Source organism: Heterocephalus glaber, unplaced genomic scaffold (assembly GCF_053883595.1).
Source record: "Heterocephalus glaber isolate CG9 unplaced genomic scaffold, H.glaber_assembly_v1.0 deba00001532, whole genome shotgun sequence".
Taxonomy (NCBI): Eukaryota; Metazoa; Chordata; class Mammalia; order Rodentia; family Bathyergidae; genus Heterocephalus; species Heterocephalus glaber.
Window position 1 is genome coordinate 2,979,702 of NW_028258330.1, and position 18,685 is coordinate 2,998,386.

Genomic DNA, 18,685 nt, shown 5'->3' on the forward strand with positions numbered 1-18,685 from the left:
ATTAAAGCTCTTTCATGCTGATGGCTGTATAGTATTCCATAGCAGACCAATCCTGATCTATGTGTCCACTCTGCTGTTGGTAGGCATTGAAGGATTTCAGTTCAACACTATCATGAAGGATGCTGCCACAAACAGTCTAGCTCATGTCTTCTGTTAAAAACATACACCTTCATCAGGCAGCTATCTAGGAACAAGATTGCAGAGCTTTAAGAGAGATTGTTAGTTTTCCAATGTGATTTTAGAAGTTCACATCAGCAGTTGGGTTCTGGTTGCTCCAGATCTTCATCAACAACTGGTATTTTCCAAGCTAAATTTATTTCTTGGTTCTGCAGCAGGATTACTCTCAAAGAACGAGGCATAAGTAGGCCTGGGAGGAGAGTCATTTTATTTGGTTAACATCTGGATAAGTCCAGGATCCCAACATTGCTATCTGGCTCATAGCCTCAGTAGATGATGTTGAATGGTGTCACTGTAGTTATTTATAATCTCCATCTCTGCATCCCAAACCCACACAGATGCTCCAGGCGGTAACCTTTAATAGGCAAATGTGGCCTACAACAGAGGCAGCTGCCAATGGCCAAGTTGGTCCCACCCCTTCCTCCCCATCCTTCCCTCCTACTAGGTCACCACAGAGGCTCACAATGAAGCGACTTCCACATCGACTTCCTAATAACACAGCAGCATCTCCACTGCCTGCCTGGCAGGCAGAGCCTGCTGTCCTGGCGCGCTCAGCACCTTAGCTTGCCTGCCAAGCCTGAGCACAGTGAAGCTTCCACATAATCATTTCCAAACATTAAAATGGCCCCATTGTCATTACAGCAGGGAGATTGAATTCGCCTCATCAAAGCGGAGTGTGACAGGTGACTCAATAGGACAGTGCCAAGCGCAGAGGCAAGGAGATTAGCAGGGCACTGATATCATTATTTCCGCCTATCACAGATTCGGCAGGGAGGCAATTGTAATTTCTGGGCTTATTAGTCTACATTCGGAGGGAAAAAACCAAGTGATAAAACTCATGGTGACAGCTAGGCATTTGTGCAGCAAGTGCTGTCACGGTGACACTTAGAAAATGCCAATGTGGCTACGTCCTCATAATCCTCACTAATAGAGGTTAAAGCCGGCCACAAAGACACCCTTATCAGTGATCAGTCCACTAATAACATTTGCATTTTAAGTTAAATATAGTAAAGAAAGGAGTAAGTCATTCTTTGCAGTTGGGACAATTAATTTCACACTGGAATTAGAAAGCTACGCCAAAAATTTCCGGCAGCTCCTATCTCTTTGATCGCCTGCAAGAATCCTCCAAGGAAGGAGAGGAGTGAACGGTGTAAAGAACAATGTTAGCGCTGGTATCTATCGCCTGTGAAGCCGGTGGTAGGAGAACATCACTAAACTCCTGAAATTAGATTTCTGCCCCCTCCAGCCAACAGCCAATGTGGCTCAAAGACTTAAAACTAACAAATGCAGAGGAAAAATATCTGCGTGCTTAACATGTTCCTGTTTTAGGACTCCCTATCTTGGCGGCTAGAGGCATATTAAATCACATAATCCAAAATTCAAAGAGCCAAGGAAGGTAAGGCTGTATAACTGTTGGTGACAGGGACCGAGTGGCAATTATTCCAGGCCACTTCCCAGAAGAGTTGATTCCTATGACTTTCCTAATGAATATGTTTCTAGAAAGGCATTTTTTTTTCAGTCTTGGCAACGACAACAACAGCAACAACCCAGAGATTCTTTTTGAAGATAACCCTGGAGTGATATTTTCAAAGCCAAACTTTGAAAAAAAAAATTCTCCTAGCCTGGGGAAAGGATATTAGAATTCCAATTTTATTTTGTTGGAAACATTACAGGTGGCTAGCTGTTACTTTCTCACATTTAAATAAGCGACCAATTAAGAAGACCATGTAATTCAATTCTTGAGTGGTTACCACCGAATTCAATTTGTTTCAGGTCAATGAATATAACGCAAAGTTATTAATGAAAAGGTCAGGGGCCTCGAATAAAGGATACACCCAGGATCTGACAGGGTAATTGGTACACATTCTGAACGCACTGTTGTGCTGGCATATGGCGGGAACATCTTAACAGGATTAGACGTTAATACATTTTAAGGCTGTCTTTTCTTCCTTTTCCCCTTTATAAAAAAGCCTTAAACTGGCCCTCCACCCCCGAAACTGGAGAGCAAATACAGTAGTTCATTAAGAAAGCCACACCTATGGATGAGCAGCTGTGGCAGCCTCACTACTAGGAGCCCAGATCAGGTCAGAGTCTCTGATCTCTCATTGCAGAGGCGCCAGGAACTCTGTCCAGGTAAAAGAGGTGCTGTCTGCCCTGGCCACCACTCTGAACCTAAGAACGCAGCCTCCCAAGTCTCTCAAGTAGGCCGACAGAGGGTCAGAGGACACACACAGCCCAGTTCCTGTCTCTCTTTGTGTATGGAAGGAGAAACGTGGGCGAGGAGGATTTTCCATCTCAGAGTTTCTGGATGCTGGTTAAGGGTGTGGACTGAGGCTCAGGAGCATACAGGTCTTCATCCTGATGGAATCTGAGCCTTCTGTGCCAGCACAGTGCCTGGCAGTGCCCTGTCCTTGGGCAGCAACCAAAGCTCATGCCCACTGTGATTTTCCTAAATTGCAAACCACCTTCTCTGGGAGAGAGAGCCAAGGAGGCTGCTGACCCTTGTGACTCCTGTGGCCTTCCCTCCCCTCTCCCAGTGCCTCTGCCCTAAGGGATGGAGGAGGGGTTAACATGTGGGTCCCCAGCTTGTGCAGGTGGGATGAGCACCCTGGATCGGTGGAGCCCTTTCTGTCTCACACCTCCCTCCCCACCATGCTCCTGAGATCATCTCGTATGAATAACCAGTGCTCCCTGGGTCTCGGGGTCTGCTTTTGGAGGAAGTCGAACTAGAGGCACCAAGGATGTTAAGAGAGAGGAAGAGCAAAGATAAGATAACTCTCAGCCCCATGTGGAGCCTCAAGTCCCCGGCTCTGCACAGAGTAGAGCATGTTCTTATTGCAGAGTGACTCTGCTTACAAGTTCTGATTGCCCCCAGGGGTCTCTGTCTATCACCAAGCAGCTGAGAGTTCTTTTCCTCAATTTGGATGGAAATCATGAATTGGCAAAGTGCTGTTCCCTTGATGTTAGTGGCTGCACGGGCTTTGAGTGCCAGGCTGTCTCAGCTCTTAGCGCTACAGCTCTTGGTGGCTTCTAAGCACCCCTATTGGCTCCTCAGCAGCAGAGGCTCATGACCCACTTCATGGCCTCCCACAGCTCTTTGAGCAGCTTTTGCTCCCTCACTGAGGCTCTATGCAGTCATTTCAGGTCTTTATCAGTTATCACAGTCACTGCCAAGTGCTGTCAGCTGCTGCTGTGGCCACCAATGGTCTCTGCCAATTGCTGCTGGTCTCAGCTGATCTTTGAACTCTTCAGGGCTCAGTGCTCCTAGTGGCACCAGCTCTTGTTACTGCAATTCACTCAGCCTACTCTACCCAAGATGAGAATCACAAGTGGGGAACAGGACCACCTGAGTGAGGCCTCACTGAGACCTGTCCTGCAGCACAAGGGGATACACTGGAGGAAGCCCTCCTGGACCAACCTAGGAAGTGTGAGGGGTGGGAGTAGGCCATCCATGTGGAGTCTGGTGCATTTTGTGGATGTACTAGGGGACTTTTAGAGTGAGAACAGAAGGGACAAGTGCTCTGGAGGTTATAGGGCAGAGTCATCTGTAGCAGCTTCAGGGTGGAGTCATCTGGGATTTGAGGCTCCTGTGGCCAAAGCAAATCTCTTCTGGGGCAGCTGAGGGGTGGTAAGGTCATCCTCAGTTGTTATGGCGAGAGTTCAGCCAAACTTCATGAGAAGTGGCTGCATGATTGATAGCACATGCATTTCCACAGAAATAATGGGGCTGAAGTCACAACCGCCACTGTCTTTGAGGTATCTCCAGGAAGGCCAGTGTTGACCACTATCCATTGGAGTTTGGGGATTTGGGGATACCAGCAGTCAGCCCCAACCATCCCCAGTCTCTGTCCTGTCAGGGCAGTTTCCTGGCTGCCCCTATTTGCTCCTTACCTGTGGGCTTCACAGACTTTAGAACTGAGAAAGAAGCTTCTGTTGTTTGTGAGCCACTAGGTCCATGTGACAGAAGCCTGGACATGCTGAAAAACTTGAATTTGGGTCTCTGGATCCACTGCGGAAGGAATTCAGCCTCAGCAGGGGTTGAAGTGCACTGTCTGTGCTTCAACCTTGAGAACTGGGAAAGCCACTGTCTCCACCTGGAATATACCAGCATATCACTTTTCAACTGACAGTCTCATCAAACAGCCTTGAAAATGGGTATGAAAGATTTATCAGCCTTGTGTGTGAATGATTTAAACAATGAAAACAGCCCATTTTCCTGCCAGAGGTCTCATAGGGAAACAAAGAACAACATGACTGGAAAGCCATGTTCCCCTTTGACAAGATGTATCTGAGAGGCCACAAGAGCTGCAGATGCACAACAAGAAGGAAGCCACAGTATGAGGCTAGCATTGCTCCTGATGCATGACTGGATATTATTCTAGCAAAAGGCCTTGTCTTTTATATTTTATAGAAAAATAGCATAGAGCTAAGTGCTTAGGGCTAACTTACCACGATTTCCTGCTGTTCAACCTTCCACAACGTTCACAGAAGGACTTAAATCTTGAGTTGGGAGAAGTGAGATGACTCTTCTCTGCAGTGAGCTGAAGACGGCTATGGTGTCTCTCTCTCTCTCTCTCTCTCTCTCACACACACACACACACACACACACACACACACACACACACAGAAGGCCAGGGAGCACTTTCCCCTAAAGCTGTCTATGTGGCACCAAAAAGGGGAGAAGAATGGGGCTGGTTTATCTTTCTCAAAATTATAGGGACATTTGTGACATTGAGTAAGGTAATTAATGTTTTAGTTTTTACATCTGTATAATGAACATAGAACACTTAACTTTCAGGAACTGAATCAGCAATTTCATACAAAATGCCTGGGACATGGTCAGTCCACATTAGTGAGAGGCACCATTAACATTTGGGGAACTGAGTCAAGAGGCAGATTCTCAAGGCCAAAGCCATTCCCCTCTTACATATGTGCCAACATGTACTAACTGAAGCAAATGCAATTCTATCAATCACACCAAGATAACTTCATATTTTCTAAATTATTTTCAAAGTCCATTTTGATATATGTATTTTAACAAATATACCATTGTACATTAATGCTGCATGGTAAACTAAATTTTTCTTCACCTGTTTTTATTGTAAATTGGCAGCTTATATAAATCTGAGGTTAAAAAGTGATGCTATGATTTATGAATATGACTGGAATAATTAAGCTAATTAACATAGCAATCACTTCAGATACTTAGTACTTTTTGTGGTAAGAACATCTGAAATTTGAAATTGACTCTTTTAGCAATTTTGAAATGTACAACACTATTTTTAACTGTATTTGCCATACTGTGCAATGGAACTAAAAAAAAAAAAGCCAAAAATGTGTTCTTGTCTAACTAAGACTTTGTGTGTGCCCTGTGACCAACACCTCATTCCTCCAACCCCTGGCCCAAGTAACCACCCTTCTACTCCCTGGTTCTATGAGTTTAATTATTTTAGATTCCACATATGAGTGAGATCCTGTGATGTTTGTCTTTTTGTGCCTGACTTACTTCATTTACATAATGTTCTCCAATTTCATCCATGTTGTAATGAGGAAATGTCCTTCTTTTTAAAGACTGTGTAGTACTCCATTGTGTATATTCACACATTTTCCTTATCCATTCACCCGTTGATGGATATTTAACATGGCTGTTTTGAATAGGGATGCAGTAAATGGACATGTCTTTAAAAAACAAATCTGTATATTTTGGTTACTTTCTTAGAAATGGGATTTCTAAATCTCATTATCTTTTTATATTTTTGAGGACTCTTCATACTGTTTTCTATAATGGCTGTACCAATTTACATTTCCACCAACAATGTGTAAGTTTCCCTCATTCAACATGTTCACCAACACTTATTATTTTTGTCTTTGTGATAATAGCTTCTCATTGTAGTTTTAGTTTGTAGTTCCCTAATGACTAGTGATGTTGAACATTTTTCATATGTCTGTGGCATTTGTATGTTTTCTTTTGAGAAATGTCCTTTCAAGTTCTTTTTCCATAAAAGCTTTTTCTTTATACTGAATTGTATGACCTCCTTATATATTTTGGGTATGAATTCCTTAACAGATATATGGCCTGTGTATATTTTCTTCCAGTTTTCAGGTTGTCTATGTACAATATTGTTTCCTTGTTATACAGAAATTTTTTAGTTTCAGATGAGCTCATTGACTAATTTCTACTTTTGTTGTCTGTGGTTTTGGGGTCAAAGCAAAACAAAACAAACATTGCCCAGACCAATGTTGTGTAGTTTTTCTCCTATGTTTTCTTCTAATAGTTCTATTATTTCTAACTTTATGTTTAAGTCTTTATCTTGAATTGATTTTTGGATGTGTATGAAATAAGGGTTCAATTTCATTCTTCTGTGGACAGATAGCCAGTTTTCCCAACACTGTTAAATTGAAGAGACTGTCCTTTCCCATTGCATATTCTTGGGATTTTATCAAGAATCAATTGACCATACATGTGTGGTTCCTTTTTGGGATCTCTAATCTGTTCCTTTGACCAATATTTCTATTTCTTTGTTATTACTGTGCTGCATTAATTACCATAGATTTGTAGTATGGTTTGAAATTAGGTATTGCAAAACTGCCAACTTTGTTATTTTTGCTTATTATTACCTTGGCTTTTTTGGTGGCCTCGTATGAATTTTAAATTTCTTCTATTTCTATTAAAAATGATGCTGTAATTTTGATAGAGATTGCATTGAATCTATATATTATTTTGAGTATTTAACAATATTTTGGACATTTAATGGTATTAATTATTTCAATCCACAAACATGGATATTCTCCCTCTTATTTGTGTCATGTTTAATTTCTTTCATCAACATATTATAGTTTTCAGTGTACAGGTCTTTAACCTTTTTGATTCAGTTTATTCCTAAGCATTTTAATTTTTGTAGCTATTGTAAATGAGATTGTTCTCTTGATTTCCTTTTTGGATACTTTTTTGTTATTATACAGAAACATGAGTGATTTTGTGTATTGATGTGTACTGTATTTGTTTATTAGTTCTAACAGGTTGTTTTAGTGTAGTCGTTATGGTTTTCTGTGTAAAAGATCACAGCATCAGCAAGCAACTTTATTTCTTCCTTTTCTGTATGGATGCCTTTCATTTTTTGTCTTGCCTAACTCGTCCTGCAAGGACTTCCAGTACTATGCTGACTAGGAATAATGAGAGTAGGCATCTGTATTTTAGAGAAACACCTTTCCCCCTTCTGTTCTTTTTTCCATTGAGTATTTGGGATACAGCAAAAGAAATGTATGGCAATAAATGTCTGTCTTTAAAAAGAAGAAAGATATCAAATAATCAACTTAATATTTCACCTCAAGGAATGAGAAAAAGGAGAACAAACCAAGCCCAAAGTCACCAGGAGGAAAGAAATAATAAAAGACAGGGAAAAAGTAAAGTGGAGAGTAGAAAAACAATACAAAAGATCAATGAAAGAGTTGTTTTTTATTTTAAAAAGATAAATAAATCAACCTTTTGCTAAACTAAGAAAAAAGAGGAAAACTCAAATAAGTAGAATCCAAAATGAAAGTGGAAATGTTATAACTTAATACAAAGGATTCTAACCAACTGCTGTGAACAATTATTTCCTAACAAATTGGGTAAACTAGAAGAAATGGTTAATTTCCTAGACATGTTCAACCTACAAAGACTGAATCATGAAGAAACAGAAAATCTAAACAGACCAATAATGAGTATGAAGATTGAATTGGTAATAAAGTTCTCCCATCAAAGAAAAGCCCAGGACACAATGTCTTCATGGATGAGTCCTACCAAACATTTAAAGAACTATATGGGTCTTTCTCAAATTCTTTCAAAACTTTTGGAAGAGGGAATGCTTTCAATTCATTTTACAAAGATAGTGTTACCCTAATACAGTAACAAAACAAGACAAGAACTTTATAGGAAAAGAAAATCATTGTCTAATATGTTTGATGAAGATAGATGAAAACATTCTTGATAAAATACTAACATTCTGAATTCACAGCACATTAAAAAGGTCATTCATCATGATCAAGTGGAGTTTATCTCTGGGATGTAAAGCCAGTTCAACACACAAATCAATAAATGTGATACATCCTATCAACACAATGGAAACCAAAAACCATTATGATCATTGCATCTCATTTTCATGCAAAAGTTACATGTATTTCATTTAGAAAAAAACATTTGCCAAAATTCAACATCCTTTCATGATAAAAAAAAGAAATCTCTAACCAAATGAGGTATAGAAGGAATGTATCTCAAAATAAAAATGGCCATGTATGAGAAGCCTATAGCTAATTTTATATTCAGTGGTGAAAAATTAAACTGTTTTAATAGGCTGTATGTTTCAGAGCAATTTTAGATGTACATAAAAATTGAGCAGAAAGAACAGAGTACCCATGTAACCCGTGTCTTCACACAGTTTCTCTTACTATTAACATCTTGCTGTAGTGTGGTACATTTGTTACAATTGATGAACCAACAATTAATATTGAGGCTGTGTTATGGTTTGTATCTAGATATCCCCTCAAAGCCTCATGTACTGATAGGTGGGGCTTGTGGGAGATGGCTGGATCATGGGTGTGTGGTGCTGGGTTAGGGTGTACGATACTGGGATTAAGGTCTGTGATAACTAAATTGGTTTAGCATAGTTCTGGTTATAGATAATGAAAGGCCCACCCTGGATGTGGATAGTACCTCCCAAAAGGCTTGCTGTTTACTGCCTCCTGTCTGCTCTGCTGTGGACTGTTTCTCCTCTGCAATTCCCCTCTGCCATGTCACTCTGCCTTGGAACCAGCCAGCTGTGAGCTGAAATAAACTTTTCCTCCTTTAACCTGTGAGTGTCGAGTATTTTGTCCAAGCAATGAGAAAAGCAACAAAGACATTCAGTATTACTTAAATTCCATAGTTTCAATTGAAATGCAAGATTTGTATTGTACCATTCTATGGGTTTTGACAAATGCCTAGTGTTATGGATCCACTATTACAGTACCATATGGGATAGATTCATTGTCTTAAAAACCCACTATGATCCACACACCCAGAATCACTAGCAACTACTGATTTTTTTCTATTGATAGTTTTGCATTTTCCAGCATGGTATATACTTGGACTCATGCAGTATGAAGGCTTTTCAGATTCGTTTTTATTTTTCACTTGGCAATATGTATGCAAGTTTCCTCCATGCCTTTTTGAAACTTTCATTAGCTCATTTAAAATTGTGCTGAATAATATTTTATTGTATGGATATAGGACAATTTGTGTATTTGTTCATCTATTGAAGGTCATCTTCTTTGCTCTAAATTTGGTCAGTTATAAATAAACCTGGTAAAACATTTGTGCACAGTTTTGTGTATGTGTGTGTGTGTGTGTGTGTGTGTGTGTAGGTTTTCAAATCATTAGGGGTGTGATTGCTGGATCATATACAAAGTGGGGTTTTTTTCCAGGACTGGGGATGAAACCCAGGGTCTCATGCATGCTAGGCACATACTCTACCACCCCAGGATCATATACTAAGACTATGTTTAGCCTTGTCCGAAACTGCCACACTGTTTTCCAAAGGGGCTGTACCATGGTACATGGCCATGACAATGAATGGTAGCTTGTATTGTTTTACAGCCTCCCAAGGCTTGGGCTCTGTCACTGTCTGGGATACCAATGAATGGTATCTCATTGTTTCAATTTCAGCTCCCTAGTAACACATGAGATAGAACATCTTTTCAGATACATGCTTGCCATTCGTATATCTCTGGTGAAACACCTATTCAAATCTTTTGCCTACCACTTAACTGAGTGGTCTGTTTTGTTATCATTGAGTTTTAAGGGTTCCTTATGTATATATTTTAGATACAATTCCTCTGTCAGATATATACTTTACAAATACTTCCTCTGGTTTGTAGGCCCATGCTTTCATTTTCGTAAGTGTTTTTTGCAGAGCAGAAGTTTTTCTTTTTAGTAATGTTCCATGTATCAGTTATTTCCTCATCAGTCTTGCCTTTGATGCTATATCTAAAAAGGCCACCACAAACCCATGATCACCTAGATTTTTCTCTTATGCTCTCTTATGTTACCCCCCAGGAGTTTTATAATTTTTTATTTTACATTTAGGCCTATGATCCCATTTGAGTTAATTTTTGTGGAAGATGTAAGATCTGTGTTTATTTATTTTTGCGTGTGGATGTCCAGTTGTCCCTGCTCCACTTGTTGGAGAGACTGTCTTTTTCCCTTGAGCTGTCTTTGCTCCTTTCTCAGAGATCAGATGATTGTATTTGTGGGGATCCATTTCTGGGTTCATATTAGTTTCCAGTGATCTGTTTGTCTATGCGTTTACCAACACCACACTGTGCTGATCACTGTAGCCTTCTGGTAGGTGTGGGAACCTAGTAAGTCACTACTGGGTTGTTGTCCTTCATTATTGTGGTGGCCATTCTGGATATTTTGATTTTCCATATGAACTTTAGAATTGATTTGTTGATATCCTTGAAATAACCTGTTGGATTTTGATTGCAATTGCATTAAGTCTACATGAGAGTAAACTGCATTTTATACAGAAAACTGCATTTTACACAGATCAACAAATTGAGAAAAGTATCTTTCTACTATATAATCTCATATATCACAAATTTAATGGATTCAATGGTTCCCTATATGTAGGTTGATTCTATAATTTTATCAAATTGAGCTATTTCTGAGAGCAATACGGGTGCTAATTCTGATTGCATAAGGACGTCAGGAGTAAACTGAGGAGTAAATCATGCTATTGGCTGGGCCCCTCTTATTTAACCTACTCCATATTGTTGAACATTTAAATGTAAAACCAATTTACTCTGGCAAATAATATGGTTAAGATGAGCATCCATAAAAATGTAATCTTGCACACTTTACTGATAGGTTTTTTTGTGTTTGTTGGGGATTGAATCTAGGGCCTTCACACTGAGCCACATCTCCAGCCCTTTTTAAATTTTTTATTTTGAAACAAATCACTAAGTCATGAAGTTGTCCAGGATGGGCTCTAATTTGCAATCCTCCTGCCTTAGTCTCTCAGAGTGGCTAATTTCTTTAGGATTAAATATTGTGTAATTTCTTAGTCAAAATGAGTGAATAATTTCTTTTTTTTCATTTACAACAAGCATTTATTACAAAGTATGGTTTCATTTTCTGTTTTGCATTTTTGTTAGTACATGTTTGCTTTCAATAATGTTTATATTCTTGTTTAGAGTCAGTACATATATAGGAACACATCTTCCTTTCTCATCTCCTTACCCTTCTCTCCCTACCCTCCAACTCTTGATCACTTTCCCATTGATCTATATCCCTACTTCCTATTATCTATCTTTTACTTTTAAAATTTTTTCCATTAAGTTTATTGGTACATTTTAGGTATAAAATACAGTTACATTCATCATTGGGATCCTGTACCTTTACATGATGTATCTTGGTTCTTATTTTTCCCCTTCCCCTTCCCTCCCTTCACCCCCTCCACCCTTCCATATTTACAAAAACTTTGTTTCCATTTTTTCCCTTTTCTCATATTTTTTCTTTTCCCTTCTTTCCTTTCCCCTACCCCTCCCACTTCCCCTACTCTTTTAGACCTTTTCTTCCTATTGCACAATAGCAATTATACATTGTTTTAATTACACTATCAAAATTTAGAGGACATTACCACTGATTTTACAGAACTTAAAAGGATATAGAAAGTATATTACGAAAGCCTTTTTTGTTTTTTTGTTTTTTTTTTGGTACCAGGGATCAAACGCTGGACCTTATGCTTGTGAAGCAGGTGGCAGAGCCACTGAGCTAAATCCCTGGCCCAACAAAAGTCTTTTCTGAAATAAATTTGACAACTTCTAAGAAGTACCTTGGAAGACAAATTAATGTAACTAACTCTGGAGGAAATATAAAATTTGAATAGCACCTATTAAAGAAAGTATATTCCTAGCTTGAAAACCTACCTATATGACAACAACAGGCTCATATACATTTTAACTGATGAATTATATCAAACATTTAAAGCAGAAAAATGAAGGAACACTTCTGCCCTCATTTTAGGAAATCAACATTGTGCTAATCCTAAAACTGGATAAAGATAATAGAAGAAAAAAGTATGAACATAGATAAAAATTTGTTTAACAAAGCAAACTATTAGAAGTCAGATCTGGCAATATGTAGAAAGTGGTTTTATTATAAGGATGGCAGTGTTGGTTCAGCATTGGAAGATCCACCCCAATAAGTCATCATTTTAACAGAGGAAAGGAAAAAGCCATATGATCCTGTCACTAGTTGGAGAAAAAGTATTGGACTAAATTCTACAGCTGTTCATTGTAAAAGCTATCAGGAGACTAGAAGCAGAACAGAACCTTCAACAGATAAGACATGTACTCCATACTTCCAGAAAAAATGCCTTATGTGAGTGGAAAAGATACAAGGTTTCTTTCCTAAGGTGAGGAACAAGGGCAGATATGCCTACTCTTCATCTGTCCATTAAACTTTGAAACATAGGCCCAAACCAAAATATTCTGGCAATAAAAAGAAACAACACAGGATTGGCAAGGTAGAAGTAAAATTTTTATATGTTGATGAAATGATCATTTACAGAGAAAATACTAATAAATCTCTAGGAGCCTCTGGAACTTGTATCTGAATTTAGCAGGATTAGAAAACACAAGGTATATATAAAAATTCAGGTTTATGTATACTTGCTATAAATGAAGAATCAGATATTGAAATTTGAAAGTTATGTAGGAGTACAAAGGACCTAGAAAAGTAAAAAGAAAAAAAAAAGGAAAAAAGCCCCCAGTGTTGTAAGACATTTAGTACCTAATTTTAAGACTTCCTCTAAAGCTAAAGTAATCAAGGCAGTGATGGTGTAGGAAAGACATATAGATCATTGGAATAAAACAGAGAATCTAGAAATAGAACCACACATATATGGTCCACTGAATTTTGAAAGATTATTTAACATTAACATTTTATAGAACATAAACTCAACTCAAGAGCAGAGCAAAAGATAGTGTTTTCAGCAAATGGTACTAGAACACCTGTTATCCATATGTAAAAAATTAACCTCAACTCTTTATTTCCATGCATAAAGATAACTTGAAAGGATCTATGAACTTAAATATGAAATTATACTAAAATTATAAATACTAAAATTATAAAACCTTAAAAAGAAATTATAAGGGACAATATTCATGAATTTAGGGTAGGCAAGAATTTCCTAGGATACAAAAAACATGATGTATAAAAGAAAAAAGTTGATAAATGAGACTCCATCAAAATTTAGAACTTTAAATGACATCATTAAGAAAATGAAAAGTAGTCCTTAAACAGACCATATTTATAATACATATAACCTATGACCAGAATATATAAAGAACACTTAGAGCTCATTAAAAGACAACCCAATTAAAAAGTAGACACAAGAAGATGATAAATAACCAGTACAGCCCAAGAAAAGGTGTGCAAAACTAGAATCAGAGAAATACTAATCAGTACAATAACAAGATCATATTATACACTCATTAGGGAAATGAAGTTAAAAGTTTTAAAAGCACAAATGTCAGCTTAGGTGTGAACCAGTTAGAACTTTTTAATAGTGCTAATGTGAATGTAAAACGATAAAGCCATTTTGGAAAACAATATAGAAATTTCTTGTATTGCTGTTAAGAACCAACAGTTCTGTTCTTAAATTTTTGCTTAAGAGAAATGAAAACACATGCTCACAATAGATTTGTACATGCAAGTTGACTATCCCTTATCTGAAATTCTTGGGACCAGAAGTGTTTCAGATTTTGGTTTGAAATCTACTTGATCTGCAAAGAGGATAGGTACTCCTGCTTTTTTTCGGGTTCCCGTCATGTGGAGTATTGTTTTCCACCCTTTAACTTTCAATCTATGAGTTTCTTTTTGAGTTAAGTGTGTTTCTTCTATGCAGCATATTGTTAAGTCTTGCTTCTTGAGCCATTCTGCCAGTTTATTTCTTTTGATTGTGAATTGAGATCATTAACATTGATGGTTATAACTGATACGTATTGACTTATCATTGTCATGACTTTTTTTTGTTGGATTTTCCCCCTTTGCATTTAATTCCTTGTCTCACCCAATGGATTCATTCTGCTGGTCTTCCTGGGGTTGTGATCCTTGTCTTTTTCTAGGACATTGTCTAAAATTTTTTGGAGTGCTGGTTTGGTATTCATGAAGTTCCTAAGGTGCTCTTTGTCATGAAAGTATCTTATTTCTCCATCAATTTTGCTCTTTTTTTTTTTTGGTACCAGGGATCGAACTTGGGACCTTAAGCTTGCGAGGCAGGCACTGGAACCACTGAGCTAAATGCCCGGCCCTATCTCCATCAATTTTGAAAGATAGTTTTGCAGGGTACATCAATCTGGGTTGGAGGCTGTTTTCCTTTAGGGCTTGAAATAAGCCTGCTGTGATTCTGATGGGCTTTCCTTTGTATGTGATTTGTTTCTTTTCTCTCACTGCTTGTAGAATTTTGTTCTTCTGTTGAGTTTCTGGAACCTTAACAATTATATTCCTATGTGTAGACTTTTTTTGATCAAGGCTAGTTGGAGTCCTATATGCCTCACCTATCTGTATGTGAAGTTCTTTTCCCCTGCTTGGGAAGTTTTCTGCCATCACTTTTGTGAACAGTTTTTTTATGTCATCTGCACTCTCTCCTGTTTCTTCATTGACTCTGATCAGTCTTATGTTATTCTTCTTTGCATCATCTAGCAGCTTCTGGATTGATTTCTCATGGTCCCTTACAATTTTAAAGCAATTTTTCTTTTCCTGGTCACTAATTGGAATCTTATCTTCCATATCTGAAATTCTGTCCTCACATTGGCTCATTCTGCTGTGTAAGCTTTCAATGGAGCTTTTAATCTCCTGGAAATCTGTTTGCATCTGTTTTATGGATTCCATTTGTGTCCTATGTTAGGATTCCATCATGTTCCTCAGTTCCTCTCTTTTTTTTTAATCTGTGTCCTCTCTAGATTTATTAATCATGTGTTGCACTATGGGCACAATCTCTGCTGTTACCTGAGAAATTATTCCTAATTTTATTTTTTCCAGATACTCTTTTGTTGCCAGTTCAGGGAGTCCAGGTGGTTGAGTATCAGAGTGTTCCATCTCATTTCCCTTTGGGGTTGCTTTAGGTGACCTGGAAGTCTGGTTTTGAGACTTGTTTACATGTTTTCTCATTTCAATGGTTGGGATGTGTGTGTGTGTGTGCTGCTGGTGCCCACACAGCTCACCTCCTCAGCACTGGAGGTGGCAGTATGGCCTCCCAGAAGCCTCCTCCTGGGCACTGGGAGCAGTTCACCTCCTCTGCGCTGAGGGGGTCCATGAGTGAATAATTTCTAAAAGAGCAAGATAGCAAAGTAAAATCTCACTTTATTTTAGAGAAAGCTCATATGTACATAAAATAGATGAATGAAGAAAAAGCTGTTTTATATTTTTTATCTTTAAAAATACCTCATACTATCCTATTATTTATATGATAGCTATTGAAATTCTTAGAATAAAATTGCATTTTCTTGCTGTTATTTAAAAATTTTGTTTAATTTTTTGTTTTTCTTGTTGTAATATTACACTAAATTTGGTTACATCATAAGCAAATTCAGAAGAGAGACATAAACATTTAAAAACATGGCAGTCAAGATCACCTTAAAACAACCAACTACCATTTAAAAATTTCTTTTTAAAATGTATATTTGAAGGTAAATAAACTTCCCTTTTTAAATATTTTAAAGAAGGAACTTAAAAGTTTAGGTTTTTTTCTTCTCTGTTTTAAATTATTTTTGTGACCCATGTTTGTATCAGTAGTTTGAGAGGCATGTGTATTTTACCAGGTGGCTCTGCAGTATGCAGGTGTGATAGAGATACCTGCCTGTTGACCAAAGTCAATACTCCTGTTCATAGGACTTGCTGTGGTTGGAAGTGACTGCCTGGGAAGCAACTGCATTTTTCAGCTTTCCTTGCAGAGAAAGTGGGTAGGTGACCAGCTCTCACTGCTGGAACCTGAAGAAAAGTTCGGGTCACTTTGGCACTAAGACAATACCTCTACCAACGTCTTCTTTTCTCCTGAAATCAACTGAGCAAAGATAGAGATGAGGACTCAAGAGGCAGTGGAACCACAGAAGGAAGGGGCCAGGGCCCAAATCACTGTGTGGAGGGGAAATGTCAGCCAATGGTCATGGGAAGGAGAAATAATCATCTGTTGCACTTTAGCCTTAATACATTTTAGGGTGTGTATTTATTACAACAGCTTAGCTTGCCCTAACTAATAAAATAAGGAGCTTTGCCAGGATAATAAAAATATGACATGAGAAATTCATGATTCTGTGTGGCAGGATTCTTCCCTAGCCAACTGCTTTATGCTGCCTTCATGGTGATGCCTCTGGTTGTCAGAACTGTCTGTTCATTCATGTGTTCTTTTTGCAGTTCTCTCTTCTATGTTGTCCTAGGAACTCCATCTCACCTTAGAGAACTATTTGAAGCATTGCCTGCCTTCAACTTTTTCTCTGACTATCCTACTCTTCTCTTTCAGACAACTAATAATTTCTTTCATTGTGCCAGTTATTTATATTTTTGTATTTTTATATAGTTTACTTGCTTGCATCTCTCTCCATCAGAGAACTGAGTTCTGTGAAGGCATAATATTTGATATAGTATTTGATTTTGTACCACTAGATTCTAGATGGTATTTGATTATGCTAGGAATGTAATAAAGTCTTGTAGATGTAATGAATGAATGAGTGAATGAATGGCTCTCCTATCGCTAAGATTTATTGAGTTTATACAAAATAAAAGGTAAAGAGAATCATTCTATAGCACTGACTTGGAATTTTAAGTATTCTTGACCCTCATGGTCTCCATCTTGGGAACATTGATTCTGACCCAGAACAAAGGTGATCTTAGCTGGGAGGATTTCCAGTTGTGTGTTTCATTGTGCCTGAGGGAGCTGTTTACAAGCTTAAATACATAATGGCTCAACGAATGAAAACCCTAGGTTAGAGGGGACTTGGCACATGAGTATCTGGGGTTGCTTCAGGTTCCACAATGGCAGGCTCAACCTTGACTAGAACAGATTTCCACCCATGTTTGAGAAACATGCAATCATTGGCTTCCTTAAAATAAGAGCGTGTGTAAGTCAGGCAGAAATGCAAGGTGGGGTGCTGAAGGTGAAAGGAGCCTTAGCAATCCCTGGGCCCAGCCCTTTTGTAAGAGAGAAGTACAGTGGGACCACCTAAGGTTTCTTTTCTCTGGGGACTTCCCCTCCTGCTGCCATCGTTCTAGAGGGATTCACCATGATATTCCATGATTAACCCTACCAAAGTTAACTGGTACAAGTTGACCAGTACTAGTCTTCTCTGGAAATTTCAGAGCTGAAACATCTAACCTCCTCTTGGTGACTGGGCCTTGTGACATGTCTTGGAAATTATCCTGAGCTGTATTTTTTAACCCTGTGGGATAGAGACACAGAAGAAGAGGTCAAGTATGTTTCTCCTCCCACTTGAGCTTGCTGCCCTTCATCCCAGCAAACAGCCAGAGACCATTAGGATAGGGTCTCCTCCATGTGTAAGCCAGTTTGAGTTGGGTTTCCCACTTGTAACAAAAACCATCCTAACAAATGGGCTTAAAATTTTAAAGATGAGAAAACTAATGCTGAGGGAGAAAGCTATATCTCAACACATGATATTAGGTTACACTGTCCTGAGGAGAAAGAGTGTTCTCTAACTTATGACAGAATGTATGGACTGGTGGTGCAGGTTATTAATACCTTCTTTGGAAGGGTTTTATAATAATAATGTAACTCAGAGAAATTCTATTTTTTGTCATTATTTGATTTATTTATTTATTGTTGGTAGCATACAGGATGGTAATTGTGGACAAACTAGTGGACATAGAGGCTTTGGGCTGCTTTTCTTCTGCTGGTCCCTGTTGTTGCCCATAGCTCAGGTTCTGATGGAAAAGTTAGACCTTTGGCCTTGGGTATACCACTGTGGGGCCACCAAGAAGCCAGAAAACAACACTGCTTTCACCTCCTGAAGCTGCAAGGGCCAGGCCAAAGGCTGATTCTAATTCTCTCCAGAATCAATTAAAAGAAAGCTATTTCTACTGTTCACAGGTCTGAAATGGGAAATTGGAGAATTTCTGAGGTACAGCCAAATGAATTTTCACATAAGCTTTGGAGTTTTATTCATAATGCAAGGCGACTTATCAGCTAAAGAAAAATAGGCCCAGCTCCTCTTAAAGTAAAATGACATTTATGGACACAGGATTATAGCTGTTTCAAGTTGCCAAAAATGCTATGTTTGTAGAGCCCAAATCCTTTAGACACCCTTCCAAATCCAGTGCTGTGTTCTGCACCTGCTATTTGCGTTGGACCTGTAACTCAGTGCTCTCTGCCTTTGCCACACAGGGATGGCATGGCACCTCAGGAAAGGCCAGGATGTTTAAGGGGTTCTCAGGCTGTCTTTTGCTCTGTGGGACGCACCCTAGGAAGCTAGTGCC